The sequence below is a fragment of the Sus scrofa genome, chromosome 15 (genome assembly GCF_000003025.6).
Source record: "Sus scrofa isolate TJ Tabasco breed Duroc chromosome 15, Sscrofa11.1, whole genome shotgun sequence".
NCBI classification, from domain to species: Eukaryota; Metazoa; Chordata; class Mammalia; order Artiodactyla; family Suidae; genus Sus; species Sus scrofa.
The window spans coordinates 2818520-2834876 of record NC_010457.5 but is presented as its reverse complement, the minus strand read 5'-3'; the positions used below and the strand labels follow the sequence as shown (position 1 = coordinate 2834876).

General features: G+C 43.5%; 1 long non-coding RNA gene across 1 annotated transcript; it reads right to left on the bottom strand.

Annotated features, from left to right (window-relative positions):
* Positions 1910-16124, bottom strand: LOC110257069. The gene is made up of 3 exons (XR_002339245.1): positions 15846-16124; positions 5913-6495; positions 1910-4001 (listed from the first exon to the last, which is right to left on the bottom strand). It is a non-coding gene; the product is annotated as an uncharacterized LOC110257069 (long non-coding RNA).

The following is a 16357-nucleotide window of genomic DNA, read 5'->3' as shown; positions in this document are numbered from 1 at the left end:
CATCCTATGACTATATAGGATTTATTGGTATAATGTAAATGTTTTTATGTTTTATAATACACTTTAAATACTTAAATGGAATAAAACTCAAACCAAGCCAAAAATAAATAAATAAATAAATAACACTTTAGAATTCAGAATAAGGTACTTTTTTTTTTTTTTGGAGGGGGAGAATCACATTTTACTTACTATCTCTCCCCTGCCACCCTCCCCCAACACTGAGCAGATAACTGACCAATCCAGGATGACAGTTGCTGGCGGGGTTCCAGGTGGAATGTTGGGGTTCGTTGTGCCTGGTGGATCCATGGTAACTGAGCAGAGCCCCTTGCTGGATCCGTGCCATGGAGGGGCTGCCGTCCTCTGTGGAGCTTGGCTTCGGGCTGATCCTTGGGAAGCTGAGGGAGGGGCTGGTGTTGCTGCTGCCCAGCGGCTTTGGTTCCTGGTTCACCATCCAGAACCTCCAGTGGGAGACAGTGGCGTGCAGGTCTGTTATCATCCCCTTCGTGGTAGGTCTCTTCTTTACATTGCGACTGCTTCAGTCTGTTCGAAGTCGACTTTACCTGCGACGTGAACAGCAGCTGGCAAAAACACTGGCTGCACAGATTGAGGAGAAATGCCAACTCATTGACAAGATTCATGCTGCTCAAAAGGAGCATGCCGAGGTGGAGGCATCCTTAGAGAATGCCAGGCTAGAGACAGAGTCATTCAATGTACCTGGCCTCACTAACACCCACAGAGAGATGCTGAGGATCAACCTGATTTTGATGGAGGAACTCGATTCTCTGGCCCAAGACCTGGAGAACGAGAGAGTCAAGCAGACCAAACAAGAACAGGAGATGGTGGAGATGTTCAAGGAGCTCCAGGCCCTGGAAGAGGTCCTGAGAACCCCCACACTACAAGGGGCCTTTCCCAACCAGGAGCACCAAGCGCCAAGCCCTGATGGCCCCTTCCCCAGCAGTGGGCCTGGGTATTAGAGCCGACCTCTCCATCCCCGCCACTCAGGCCTCCCAAGCTGCCAGGTCGCATCCATCCCCTCTGAGGGATCCTCCACTGAACTACGCCGAGGCCGGTGGTTGCAGGGAGGCTCTTCAGACTTTACCTGCTGAGCACTGAAGTGAGTTCCTTCCCAGTTACCTTCTACCATCTAAATGTATTTCAGGTCCAGAACACACCAAGAAATGTGGGACTTTCTCTATATTCACAGAATGCTTGGGTTCTTTCACGTCTGTGGCGAAAGAAATATTGTACTGAAGAGACTAATCTTCAAACTCAGTTTGAAGCTTCCTTAAGCCACATTTCTCAAAACAGTTTTGCTAACTCTTACGCAACAATCTGACAAGTATATATTATGTTCTGTATAACTATTGCATTGTAACTTTGAAAGTATATGCAGTTCATCAATACAGACTTTTAGTTGGAAATAGTAATATTATTTTCCTAGAATTAAATTCCCCATAGTTGTAAATTGGTGAAAGCAACATTTTGCCCATGTTTGTATCATTAAAAAAAAAACCTCTTTTGAAATAAATCGTATGCTTAGAAATAAACTTTATCATTTAAGATTTACATGCTAATATGACAATGGTTACATTTGAAAAATTAAACTTGATAAACTCCATGCACTTTGTCTCCTTTCCTTACTGAAGTCTGAGCCCCACAGTCAGTACCTTTCTTTAGAGATGGCGTCCTCTCATCAGGCATCAAGCACAGGCTGGTTGTTTTCACAGTGGAAGGGAGGCAGCGCACAACACTTTTACAATTGGAGGGAATCACACAAGCAACTGACAGAGGCAGCCATCATGATGAGGTGAGTGAGAAGTGCCTGTGGTGACTCAGTGGGGTAAGAACCTGACATCGTGTCTGAGAGGATGCAGGTTGGATCCCAGGCCTGGCTCAGTGGGTGAAGGATCCAGTGTTGCCACAAGCGGGGGTATAGGTCCCAGACATGGGTGGGATCCCAAGTTGCTGTGTCTGCGGTGCAGGCTGGTGGATACAGTCTGATTTAACACCACATCTGAGAACTTTCCCAGGCCAAGGTTGTGGCCCTGGCCACTATGCCCCGGGTCCTCTCTCAAGCCTGACAGCCACGCCTCCCCAGTGCGTGGGGTGGGGGGCGGGGGTCTCCCAGTCCACTTTCCGTGGGTCGCCTCCCCCTGGCGTTCAGGAAGTGCGTATCTGACTTCTATTCATCGCCAGTTTCTCCAGAAGAACTGGTGCCACCCCCTTCACTTTTCCTCCTCCTCCTTCCCTTCTCCTTCCCTTCTCCTTCCAAGGGGTGGAGAGCCCTTCCCTCCTCAGAACTCTTCCTCTGCCTGCTGGTGGTGGTCTTGGCTGCCACTGGCCACTCCTCTTCCCTGGCAGCGGTAATGCCCGCGATGCCTCCAGAGAGCCACCTGCTGGGTTTCCGGCCAGCCTGGCCAAGCGTGTCCCCTGATTGCACCCCAGGTCTCCGAAGAACAGATTGTGTTGGCCAAATGCTGGCCCATCTTTCCGGAATTACTGTCCTTGCCCCTTGGATACCCTTTCTCCAAAGCAGACACGCTGTTGCCCCAAAGGATGGAGACTGCTACCCTCCTCAGAACTCTTCCTCTGCCTGCAGGTGGTGGTCATGGCCAACGGGGGCCACTCCTCCTCTGGGCTTCCGCACTGCTATAAAACCCTGGCTACCTGGAGAGACCCCACCTGCAGGGCTTCTGAGCATGCCTAGTTGCCCCACTGGTGCAGCCACGACTCCCATGTGCCTGCTCCATGGAAGCCCCACCCCACACCCCCTGTGGGCTCCCCAAACTGGAGAGACTCACCCAGCCAGCTTGGCCACGTGTCCCCTGATTGAGCCCTAGGTCGTTCAAGAACAAATTTTGTTGGCTGGTTAGTTTCATCGTGTTCTCTCCTAAGTTGGTTTCCATGAACGGCTTGTAAAGGACTGGAAGGAAGTAGAGCCTTGGGCACAACTTACTGATGAAAGGCCATCAGCTCAGTTATGACCTAGCACTCCGTGGAAATCCTTTCCCTAGAGAGCAGCCTGACACCTTTATTTTTGACATTTAGTGAAGAGTTTGTTCATACAGACCAATACACTAATTAACAGAGGGCTTCCTGGCTTTTCCTTGTCTCCAAGTTTACACCTTGGGAGTAAATGAGACAAACGTGTGGAAAAGACACAAGTGTGTGTGCTTGTACACACACAAACAAGCACACTGTTGTTGCTCTTTTAACCAGAGAAAAAGGATCTTGCTAGATAGGCTAGCTTTTGAAATATCATGTATAACTCAAGAGAAAGGAGAAGACACTAAAATGGGAGAAAGGAAAAGAAAAAGGAAAAGGGGGAAATGCTAGGAAGAAGGGGGAGGGAGAGAAAAATAAATTTCGTTCCGTACTTTAAGCTAACTACATACAAACAAGTGGAAAACATCTCTAAGTGGCAAAGATACCAAGGCTGCTTCACAGCAGGCTAAAGGCATTGTAAAGAGTATGTAAGGAAAGCTTATGGGAGAACCCCACAAGGAAGTGAACTGGGAGATTTAACTAAGAGACTTAACCCCCGCCTTGCCTGAAAAAGCATTTCCATGCCTTTTCAGTTCTGCTCAGCCTCAGTCCATCCTCCTCATAATTATGTAGCAACTACGTGCCCTATGTTCAAGCCAGCAGCCCTGCTAATGGTGCTCCAAGCATTGCTTCTCAGTTTCGCTTCTATAACCTTGCTTGCTCAGTTTCTTCGGCAGGAACATTGTCAGTCTGCTCCAGGAAGGAGGAGGTTCAGGATTGCTTGCATGGGAGAAACAAGACCCGATATTGTATAAAAGGTGCTGAGAACAAAGACCCGGTGCTCAGACTCTGGGGGTGACTCCTCTGAGCCGGCACTGGTGCCGAATAAACCTTGTTTTTCTGCATCTCCAAGTGCCATTTACCTCCTTCCACGGCCACGGTTTCTGCAGTTCCTCTAGGAGCCTCTTGGTTCTCATCTCCAACAGGCATCAAAGTGTGTAGTACTCCCAAGAAGCCTGTGGGACCCCAAAACAATGCTTGATTATCCAGTCCTCATGGGGTCTTGTAGCTTCCACACCAACTTCTTTGAGCTTCCCATACTGGGCTCCACTACCCAACATCCACTCAGCTCACAGGCTCACCTTCAGACCCTGGAGAAAGCAGCTGGCCGTTAACTGTTCACAAGACGGCTGACTCCCCCAGAATAAGGTTACTTTTAGAGAGAGTGATAACTACAAAGGGGCCCACTGGGCAGCGGATGTCTCTGGGGGCTGGTAAGGTTCTAGTTCTTCATGTAGGTGGTGGTTATACAGCTGTGTTCCACATGTGAAAATTCATGGAATCATACTCTAATGTGCATACTTTCCATAGGATGCTACACTTCAGAAATTTAGAAAAATGTGAAAACAGAAACCACAATGAGATATCACCTCACATCTGTTAGAGTGGCTGTTATAAAAGTAAAAAGGAGATAGATAACTACTGTTGGTGAAGATTTGGAACAAAAGGAGAACATTCATGCACAGTTGGTTAGACCAGAAATTGGTACAGCCACATGGAAAACAGGATGGCCATTCCTCAAAAAGCTAAAAATAGAACCATGATATGATTCAGCAGTTCCCCTCTGGGTATATATTCATGTCCAAAGGAAATTTATCATTATTTCAAAGATATATATTTACACCCCCATTTTAAATGCAGCATTATTAGCACAAGCCAAGACATGAAAATCACCTATGTGTTCACTGACAGATGAGTAGATAAAGTAAATATATGATTATACACACACATACATGTGTGTGTATGTATGCATGCATAGTGGAATATTATTTAGCCATCAAAACATCCATCAACAGATGAATGGATTAAGAAAATGTGGTGTATATACACAATGGAATACCACTCAGCCATAAAAAAAAGATCAAAATAATACCATTTGCAGAAACATGGATGGGACTAGAGACTCTCTTACTAAGAGAAGTAATTCAGAAAGATAAAGACAAACACCATATGATATCACTTATATATGGAATCTAATATATGGCGGAAACGAACCTATCCACAGTAAAGAAACAAACTCATGGACATGGAGACCAGACTTGTGGTTGTCAATGGGGAGGGAGTGGGACAGACTGGGGTTAGGGTTTAGTAGATGCAAACTACTGCATTCGGAGTGGATTAGCAATGAGATCCTGCTGTATAGCACAGTGAACTATATCTAATTATTTGTGATGGACCATTATGGAGGATAATGGAGAAAAAGTGTATATATGTATAACTGGGTCACTTTGCCATACAGCAGAAATTGACAGAACATTGTAAATCAAGTATAATAAAAGATTTAATAATCAAAAATCACAAAGGAAATATTAAAAAATTAAAGAAGTCTTAATGAAAATAAATAAAATAAAATTAAGTTGTGATGATGGCTATACAACCATACATTGAAAATAAAAGTCTACAAACAATAAATGTTTGAGAGGAAAGGGGACCCTCCCATACTCTTGGTGGGAATGTAAATTGGTGCATCCACTATGGAGAACTTTATCGAAGTTCCTTAAAAAACTAAATATAGAACTACCATATGATCCAGTTACCCACTCCTGGGCCTACATCCAGAGAAAACTCTAATTTGAAAATATACATGCGTCCTAATGTTCATTGCAGTACTATTTGCAATAGCCAAGACAAGGAAGCAATCTAAATGTCCAACAACAGATGGATGGATGAAACAAGATATATGGAATATTACTCAGCCATAAAAATAATGAAATTATGCCATTTGCAGCAACGTTGGTGGACCTAGAGATTATATTTAATGAAGCCAAATATAATATGATATTGCTTACATGTGGAATCTAAAAAAATGATTCAAATGAACTTATTTATAAAAGAGAAAGACTCCCAGACATAGAAAACACACTTACGGTGAGTTCCGGCGGAGAGCGCGGTGAGAAGTGGATCGCGGCCCTCTGTCCCGGGGCCCTCGGGGCCCTCTGGCCTCGGGAGGCGGTGAACTAGGGGGGCTCTGGGACAGGCCTGACCTGTGCCCTGCAGAGCCCCAGAGTCCTCACGGCCGTCCATGGCCCAGGCCTTGGAGTAGCAGCGAACCTCTCCGCCGCCCCCACCTCCGCGACCAAACGGCGGCGGACCCCACAAGCCCGGGCCCAGCCGATGGCCGGGTCTCTCGGCCCAGCGCTGCAGGGCTTAGGCGAAGCCTCTGCCACATCGCCTTTGCGAGTCCAGCGTGGCAGGGCGAGAAGAATGGCAGCCACTTGAACGCCACGGAGAGCCGTTAGGGCCTCGACGGCCCGAGAAGGCTGCCACCCTTGGGCCTTGGAGCTGTGCGGGTTTGGGACCTGTGCTGGCCGCTCTGTCCCGGTTGGACGAGACCTCACCTCCTCCGGTAAACGACGGACAAAGGCCTTTACGGCCCGGAAGGTGAGCGGAGCCGCATCGACGACGGGTGGAACGTTAGTGGGCCATCGCTGGCTCTTGTTCTACCGAGACCTTGAAGATAGAAATGGCAGAATAACGTACCACATGTGGCCAATAGGAAGTGCCCACCTCCTTTTGGGAAGATTTATTGGCCGTTGAGAGGCCTGTGTATATAATATGAAAAAGCTGCTCTCAACTTTCCCCCCAACCTTTCAGAAGGAAACTTTTTGCTACATCTAGGCCTCCTAGGCCTTCTAGATGTAAAGAGGTTGCCACGGTATGATAGAGTTAGAAAATCACATGTCTTGTAAATGCCCATTTTGGTTTTTTTTTTTTTTTTAATCAAAGAAAAGGAATGTCTTCTGGAAATGACTTTGAGATGGAATTGTTTGACCACCTCTGAAGTGACATCAGGAGCGACAGAGATCCACCTTTGTTCCGTGGGTTAGAGGACATGGAGTGGAAGACTTCAAGGAGGAAGAAGGTTGTGCGCCAGACTGGTCATACTTAGAAGACATTTCCATATTATAACCATTGTTTCGTGTGTGCATTTTATTCCTCACTTCTATATATAGATGACAATAAGCACTTTTTTGAAATATCTAGGCTTTCTAGATTTTCTGAAGTGCCTGACATATGTTAAAAGTAGAGATAGTAAAAAGACATTTTGTAAATATCTTTTTGCTAAAACTCATATGAAATATTGTTTATTTGGGGGGAGGGCGGTTGGCCAAACCACCTCTTTGAATAGTGCATTGTGTTTGTGCACTGGTTCAAGGTCGGGGGAGGAGAAGGAAGTGCAAAGAGCTCTATGCTAGTGTTTATAGCAAGGCAAGGTTAACCGTTGTTCTTTTTACGTGCATTTTGTTTCACTTTGTGTGCATATGGTGTACATAACGGACAAATGAGTCCTAATTTACAACATCTGGTCCTTCTAGATAAAGAGGTTGCCAGTGCATGATAGACATAGAGATAGTAAACTAATACATCCTATACATTTTGTGTCCTGAAAATGTGAGCATTATAGCCCTCTGGGTTGGTGGAGGGGGGAGAGAAGAGAAGGGGGGTGGTCTTATGCTAGAGATTATAACTGTTACATGTCACAGTTTATTCGAGACTGCTCTGTATATAGTGGACAAATTAAGTCCTTATTTGAAACATTTAGTCCACCTAGATGTTTAGACATGCCCGACATATGCTAAATGTAGAGGTAGTAAAATTTCACTTTGTAAACATCTTTTTGCTAAAATTCATAGGAAATATTGTCTTTTGAAATTGGAATTGTTAAACCACCTCTGTGACCAGTAGTTTGGAGTAGGTGAGAAGGAAAGAATTGCAAAAGGTAATATGCTAGTGTGTTTGGACATTTTCAGACAAAACCATTTTTTGTATGTTAGGTGCATTTTGCCTTTCTGTGTATATAGTGTATATAATGGACAAATGAGTCCTAATAGGAGAGAGACCTGAAACAGACCCTTCCCTGATGCCTTGCAAGAGAGATGGTCCTGCTGACATCTTCCTCCCAGACTTCCCTCCTCCAGAGCTGTGAGAATACATTCCTGCCTTCCGTTTGGGTCAATTATGGCAGTCCCTGAAAACTAACACACCTGCATAGCCCAGGTATGGCAATGCTGGTTAACAAGGCACTTCTATGCTCATCTTGTAGATGAAGAAACAAGCACAGAGAACTAAAGCAACTGTCTCTGTAAGTCACGTAGCCCACACTGACCAAGATTAGAATTCAGGAATCAAGAAAAAAATGAGCTGCAAAAAGTTGAGAAGAAGTAGAAGCATGAAAAAAATGGCAAATCCTCCTTCCCTAGAGGCCTGCTAACTCTATGTGGGATGGCCTAGGGTGGCTCTATCTATATATAGGGAAAGGTGCACTAATATGTGTCCCCAAAGGTGCCTCCTCCCCCTACAAATCTAAGCCAACAGAAGCATACCTGCCCCCAAAACTTGTGACTCCCACTGCAGGAATGAATTACTTCTCAAAGGCCTGAATCTGCTAAGGAGAATTTAGTTACTGAAAATGAGGCAAGACAGAAAAAGAGAATGTGAATAGAAATGGCATTTTAATAAGTAATAAGACTTCAAGGGAGGCCAGTGGTTCAGAATCACTTCTGAACTTTTAATGTAAGAATGAATCTACATCATCTTCCAAAAATGTCAGTCCAGCAAAAAGCTTGCACAATTGTGTCCATTTCAAATGCAGCCACAGAAAATAAAAATGAACCTCCAAAAGCCATCAGTGTTAGGGTGGGTTTTATAAATTGATCTCCAGTGTGTACCAGCTATTGTTGAAGTCCAAACTCTGGTGTCAGTAATACCTAGATCTCATTTAATATTAGCTGTAATAAATTGGCTCCACTTATAGTTTATGAAATGGAAAACCACACATGGAGAAATACTGAGGAATTCCCTTGTGATGTGGCAGGTTAAGGATCTGGCAATGTCACTGCAGTGGCTCAGGTCACTATTGTGGTACAGGTTTGATCCCTGGCCTGGGAACTTCCACGTGCTGCAGGTGTGGCTAAAATAAAAAAATGAAAAATAATGTTTAAATAAAGCGATGTTAATCAAGCACCTGCTACCTATTGGATATGAGTCCACACTAGAACATCAGATCTGGGGGTGAACAAAACACACACTAGCCTTGCCCTCACAGATTTTAGAGTGGAGCTCACAAACTAGATTCCAGAAGTAACTCATGGGGTAATATTCACTGGTCTCTAAAGGAGAACACTCTTTAAAAAATTTAATGGGAGGGTGATTTAATAATATTGTCTTCAAAGACACTTTTCAGAGAAGGACAGTGTGAATAAAATGAAACTTGAATAGGCTACAGAATACAGGCAACTGGAGACAAAACCGATACATAATCTTATTCTTTAGAGGAGTGTTTTTCCTCCAACAGAGACAATCACATAAAACTGGTTCTTTATTAAAAAAATCTGTTTTAATTTTACTGGAGTACAGTTGACTTAGAATGTTGTATTAAGTTTTTTAGTTTTCACTGTATGGCAATGTGAATCTCATATACATAAACACATATCCATTCTTTTTCAGATTCTTCTCCCATATAGGTCACTACAGAATATTATAGATTTTCCTGTACTATATATACAGTGGGTCCTTGTTACTTAGCCATTCCATATATGGCAGTGTATATATGCCAATCCCAACTCCCCATTTTATCCTTCTCCCCAACATTTTCTCTTTGGTAATAAGTTTGGTTTTGAATCTTTGAGACCGATTTTGTTTTGTGAACAGATTCTACTGTATAATTCTTTATTAGTTCCATATATTAGTGACCTCATATGATATTTTTCTTTCTCTGACTTAGTACGATAATCTCTAGGTCCATCTGTGTTGATACAAATGGTATTATTTCACTCTTTTTTATGGCTGAGTAATATTCCATTGTTTATATATGTACCATATTTCTTTATCCATTCCTATGTTGACAGACAAGGACAGGTTGCTTCCATGTCTTGGCTATTGTAAATAGTGCTGCAATGAACATTGAGATGCATGTATATTTTCAATTTTGAGTTTTCTCTGGATATACACCCAGAAAGTGGGATTGCTGGATCATATGGGAGTTTTCAAGGAATCTCCATACTGTTCTCCCTGGAGCCTGCAGTAATTTACATTCCCACCAACAGTGCAGGAGGGTCCCCTTTTTTTAACACCCTCTCCAGCATCTATTGTTTGTAGACTTCTTTTTTTTTTTTTTTTTTCTTTTCAGGACCACAGTTGCAGAATATGGAAGTTCCCAGTCTAGGCTCAAATCCAAGCTATAGCTGCCGGCCTATGCCACATCCACAGCAACATGGGATTCAGGCCAAGCCTGTGATCTATAGCAATGTCAGATCCTTAACCCACTGAGAAAGGCCTGGGATCAAGCCCACATCCTCATGATACTAGTTGGATTCATTACTGATGAGCCACAAAAGTTTGTACACTTTTTCATGATGGCCATTCTTACTGCTATGAGATCATACCTCACTGTAGTTCTGATTTGCATTTCTCTAATAAATTAGTGATGTTGAGCATCTTTCATATGCTTTTTTTTGCCATCTGTCTGTCTTTGGAGAAATGTCTATTTAGATACTCTGCCCATTTTCTATTGGGTTGTTTGGTTTTTTGATATAAATAAAGGGGAACTTTTAGTGACAACTATCTTAGAAATTTCCGTCTGTTCTTCTAGGTTTTAAAATTAGCCAGACCTCTGAGCCCATCATTGAAATTAGTACCAGAGGCTGCCCTCTGGGCTCCTCTCAGGTACAGTGTATGGGAGACGCGTCCCCTTCCTATGCATGCCAACTTCAAAAAAGTTCGAAATGGGCAGCTTGAAAATCCAAAGTCACCAATTTAATCTTCAAAGGACCAGTTAACTTCAAGAAACTGCACTTATTAAACAAAGTCCTACTGTATAGCACAGGGAATTATATTGACTATCCTGGGAATATTCAATTATATCGAATATCCTGGGAGTATTCAAATATATTGAATATCCACTTATATTGAATATCCAAGGAATTATAGTGAATAAACCATAACAAAATATAAAAAACAATGTATATACTGAGTCTCTTTGCTGTAGAGCAAAAATCAACACATTGTAAGTCAACTATACTTCAATAAAAAAAAAATTAAAAAAAGAAAGAAACTACCTTGGCTGACAACTCCACACTTCAACTCAATTGTTGGTTTACAGAAAGGAATATGCCCTCCAGCAGACTCAGAGGGGAATCCAAAATATTTCACGAACTGAGAGGAGAGCAAAGCCAATACAGAAGATGTAGTCATGGCAGGAAACAGGCCTCTGTCCAGCCATCATGGCACTTTCCTGGGCGGAGGCAGGGGTGTGAGGCGCAGTCCCTGCACCCTGTACATGGGACACCTCCGTCCTTCAAGGGCCCTCTTCTGGCCTGACACCCTGGCCCCATGACATGACACTGTAAGCACACCAGGCAAAATAACAGCACCAACGGGTACAGTCCTCATGTGAATTCCACGATTTCCCTTTCCTATCGAGCACCAAGAGGTTCAGAAGCAGCCTCTTTAGCAAAGTCTGCTCTTCATGAAGCAGCAGCACTTGCTTCCAGGAGCAACCACTCAGCTTTCACCCAAAGCTACCCTGTCGGGACTTGATGCCATTCCAACTTTCCTTCTTTCCCAGTGAAATCAAGTCACCTTCAGCCAAATGACAAGTTGAAAGCTAGAGGCCAGTGTGATTAACTGCAGTTTTTACATAAAATTTGCATTCTATCCATTAAAGACACCCATCACTTTGAGGACATGGGCTCACCCTGGATTAATGGTGCTGGTCTCTCACTGCAGCACAGGTGAGCGCCAAATCGGAGCAAGTATAACGCCTGTGTTCACGTGGATGTGCTCAACTCACTGACTTTAGAGATAAATGAAAAGGAAGAAACCTTAAAAGCCACCTCCTTCAACTCCCTTTAAAAACCTACTTTGAGGAGCTGCTACAGGGCAGTCCGAGGGAATTATTTTTTTTTTAATTACAGTTACCATTTCTTACTAAATGTTACATTGTCTTTAAGAAAAATCAGAACATATAGAAATACAAGTTTCCAAATACAGGGGAACATATCTTTCAGAGTTAATATATTATGTCCAGGTGACCACAGAAACTGCCAGACACCACAGCCCTCACCTCCCTGGGCTGCTGGAAAGCTGGGGAGCCTCACTCTCTCCAGAGCTCCCTGCTGACATCACTGGGGACTGCCTATGCTCTAGGTGCACCCCCAGGAGGATTTTTGCCTCATCTTTTCAAAGTTGCAAGGGACATCCTTGGAGTTAAAAGTGAGCTGCCAGGGCGTCCTATTATGGCATTTTAGAGACCACTGATCGCTAAGATAGACAGCAGCTTGGCCAGTTGTTGCCAGAGGTACCAATTCTCATCTCCACAAATTACAAATGCCTCAAGTATGTGGTGGGAAAGCCTGCAAACTCTGAATTCTAAGGAAGGTTTTACTTCTCCCTCCTAGAATTTCCTTCCTCTGCCCTATAATATAACTAACCCCAACGCCAGCACATCTTAACCCTGACACTACATTGCTAGGGAATTTACAAAAATGCCTTGAGCACCTCAGATTTAAAACATTTATGATAATACCCACCACGAAATAAAGGCAACCAAATATCTGTCCATTTCAAACTTTAGTCTTTTTTTTTTTTAATTAGAGTGAGGATTTTTCCTTTACTTTTTCACATAACATATGCTCACTATACAGCCTGTTTATTAGATCCAGAATTTTTTTTTAATCCCATTACACACAACCACCATCAAAAATCCTGTCATAGAGCCTGGTGGCATGATTTTAAAATGTTCACTAACAGACTGCTAAAAAAGTTCTCATTTCAGTGTTAAATCCTGACATTCCACTTTTCCATACTCAAAACCCCCTTTCCCTCTAAACCAGTCTTGTCTGGATCTTTTCTCCTGGATTGGCCTCCTTCATCCCTTGGGCCTCCTGCCTCCATCAGTAGAAACAACCCCAATTTCTTAGGCTTCCTTGTATCACTTTTAAGAAGGTAGAGCTTTGTTATGCATTTGATTTTGTTTCTATTCCACTCATCCTCCAAGCCTGCCACAACACACTCAAAAAAGTACCCCATTTGTATTTTAAAAAATAATGTGGATTACATATTTGTCTTACCTGTTTCATAGACTGTTAAACCTTTAGTGACTAGAAATACTAAGCATTTAACAGCAACACGAAAAACTTAATATAGTCCTATGACCTATATTCTAATTTCTTTCTTGTAAAATTTTCCACACATACCTAGTTAAATTCAAATTATTTGTACTAGTTTCCAGGTTCACTAATCATAGGGCTTTCAATAATTTCTGCCCTGTACTCCTCCATTGACATAAACCAAAAAGGTTTTCTGCTTTCTTTTCTCCAAGAAGAGATTGATGACTTTTAAAGACCTAAAATCTTTTTATTAGAATCCCATTAACTATTTAATTCCATCATGTTGAGATTAGCACAAACATATACATTCATTTAAATTGCTCAGAAATGTGAAATTTAATAAAATGTACAAACACATTGCAAAACATAATATAAAACCATAACCATAAACATATGTATCCATCAAACCAGAAGTTGTCAATATAAACTTGGCTGTTTCTACATTTTCCTATTAACTTTTGCTTATTCCACTGAGCTCAGCAAAGTCCCATAATGAAGCATCAAACACTAAGTGCCAAAGGTTTCAGAACAATTCCCAAGGGAGGGAAGGAGAAAAGAAGGAAGATTTCTGAATTTAAAAATGAAAATCATAAAAATTTACGTAGTATATCTGTGGTTGCGAATTAAGAAAAGATCACCTTCACTTAACTTTAGCAACAAAACAGAGCCCTCGGAATAACGTGAGCAGCAGAGAGCTCTACTTCAGGACCCTCTCTCCCTTCCTCCATTCTGTATGGACCTCCAGTTACTCTGCAACCTGAGGCCAATGTGTGAAAATGAGACACCGCAGTGGCGTCTCAAACTTTCATATTCCTCAGAATGACCTGTGCATCTAAGAAATACTAATTCTGATTGAGGGGGTCTGGGCTAGGACCCAAGATTCCACTTTATAACAAGCTCCACTGCTGCTAGTCTGGGGAACGAAAACTGAGTAGCAAATACAGAGACTTCAGCATCTTAGAACTTTGTAATTACTAGGCTTACAGTAAGAATTTTCAAAATGCAGCTATAAAGGATTGACTGGCTCACTTTGTTTTATTAAACTGAAGTGAAAAAGTCATCTTGCTTTTCCTTAATATGAACACAGGTTGAATGCATACTATTGCATATTAACAGAATATATCAGAACCTGGTAACGTGCGTGCCTGGAGGAAGGAACCAGTCAACTGGAGGAGGAGGGAGGGAAGGGAGGATTTTCACTGAACATTATTTTTGTAGCTCTTAAATGTTAAATCACATGGGCAAATTACTTATTCAGAAAAAATAAATTGTATTTTAAATCTTTAAAGCATTTCGTAGGATATTTTCTGGAAGTTGGCTAAATGTTAAACGAATCCATTTCTCAGGAAAGTAAGAGATAGGCCCGGGGAGACCACGTGCCTTAAGTTAGCACTTTTCCTCAAAGAGGGAGCACGTTTTAGTTTAAACACCTTCTAGGATCACGCCAACATTATATTTTTATTATAACATTTTTCAACCTCGTTACTCTTCTCTAGTAACAGAAGGGCCCAGCATCATGCCTCCATTCACAACAGACTCAAAAAAGCTTTTTTGTGCACCCCTAGTAAGTCGGTGCTCACTGCAGAGCACTTTCTACCCTCTTGTCTGTAAGTTTGAAAATTGGGCCTCTTTGCACTAAATGCATTCCTATTATGGGCATTCAAGTTGGTGTTCAGAGCTACAGAGAAGTAATAGCAACTGAAAACAGAAACTAAAGGACGGAATGGGTGAGAATGTGTGTGTATGCACGTGTGTGCACGGGTGTGTCCTCACATAAGCGACCCTATGGCTGACCCCGAGAGTAAACATTAGCTCGACCATCTGACCTGAACTTAACCCCTATTGACCCAGCCCCATCTGCACCCTCCCAGGGTCTCTAAGGCAGACATTCCCTTTGCATAACTTGGTCATGACTCAGCTATAAGCCTCTTTGAAAGTGCCTTCCCCATTTGCAATGGGTGAATTAATATTCATCCCTAAACCCTTAAATGCTTGTTTTGGTTCTGCTTTTTACTGAGTGGCCTTAGAGCAGAGGCCAGACACTGTGTTCTGTTGAGGCTGCCTCACATCTCTGGCGTGTCTGCTCCTCCTCAATTCGTGATGCCTGGCTTGGGTCTCCATCCTCCCTCATCTCTGGCACAACCTGTGCTTATAACTGAGAGCGGGAGTGGCAGGAGCTAAAGGGAACGGGTCAGAGACAGCAAACCCAGGCTGGAGGACGCTCACAGTCCTGCCCCAAGGATCTCTGGCAAGAGTCCAACACATGTGTCTAAAGACTCATGGGCCACCATGCCTGATGCCAGTTTCCAGGTTATCCAGGAGATGAAGCAGTGGTGGGAGAGAGAACTAGAAGCATCAGGGTGGGGGGAAGGAGACCCCAGCAGCACAGAGGATCTTCCTAACCCTCCTGGAAGCACAGATCCCCAGAGGGCGACAGACACAGCCCAGAACCAGCATGGCTCCCAGACACATGGAGGGAGAACTTGATGGGGAGCCGAGCAAGGACCAGGCAGAGCCAAGGACCAGCCCAGGGGGCTGTATTTCCAGCAGGAGCATGGGTGCCAAGCAGGAAAGCAAAGAAAAACTTCAGAATCGTAGGCCCAGAAAATATCATGAAGACTGAGACAAGGCTATCGTTCAGCTCGCGTGGGTGCTCTCGCCCAGGGCTTGAGCTACATTCTGGTTTCCTACCTGCCAGGTGCTGGATGTGAAGTCACCGAGGTGCCTCTGCCCATGTCAGCAGCAGATCAGCGACTGAACGCTACTGAGCTGGCCCTGCAAATGAGAGGCAGGAGAAGCTAGAGTTGCACAGGGCTAGAGGAAGCAGGTACATCTGCCCAACTGCAGTTTCCCCTCACTCAAAACCCTCGGTAGCTCCACCTACCTCACCACCACATCATCATCAAAATCAGCAGCAACTGGGCATAATTGCCTCTAAAGATATCACCTGCTACCATGCTCCTCCCTCTCACCACGCTCGTACCTCTCACCACCTCCTGACAATCCAGCCCTTTGATGATCCTAGAACAAAGTAGGTAAGTCGCTACCCCATGGCCTTTGCACCTGCTGTTCCCTCTTCCCATAGGCACCTTCACAGATCTCTTTCTCTCTCCTCCTTCAATCTTCACTTAATTAGCTTTCCCTGTGTGTTTTCTTTCTACAGTTGTTTATTGTCCCCTTCACCTTTTAAAAGCACATGTGCT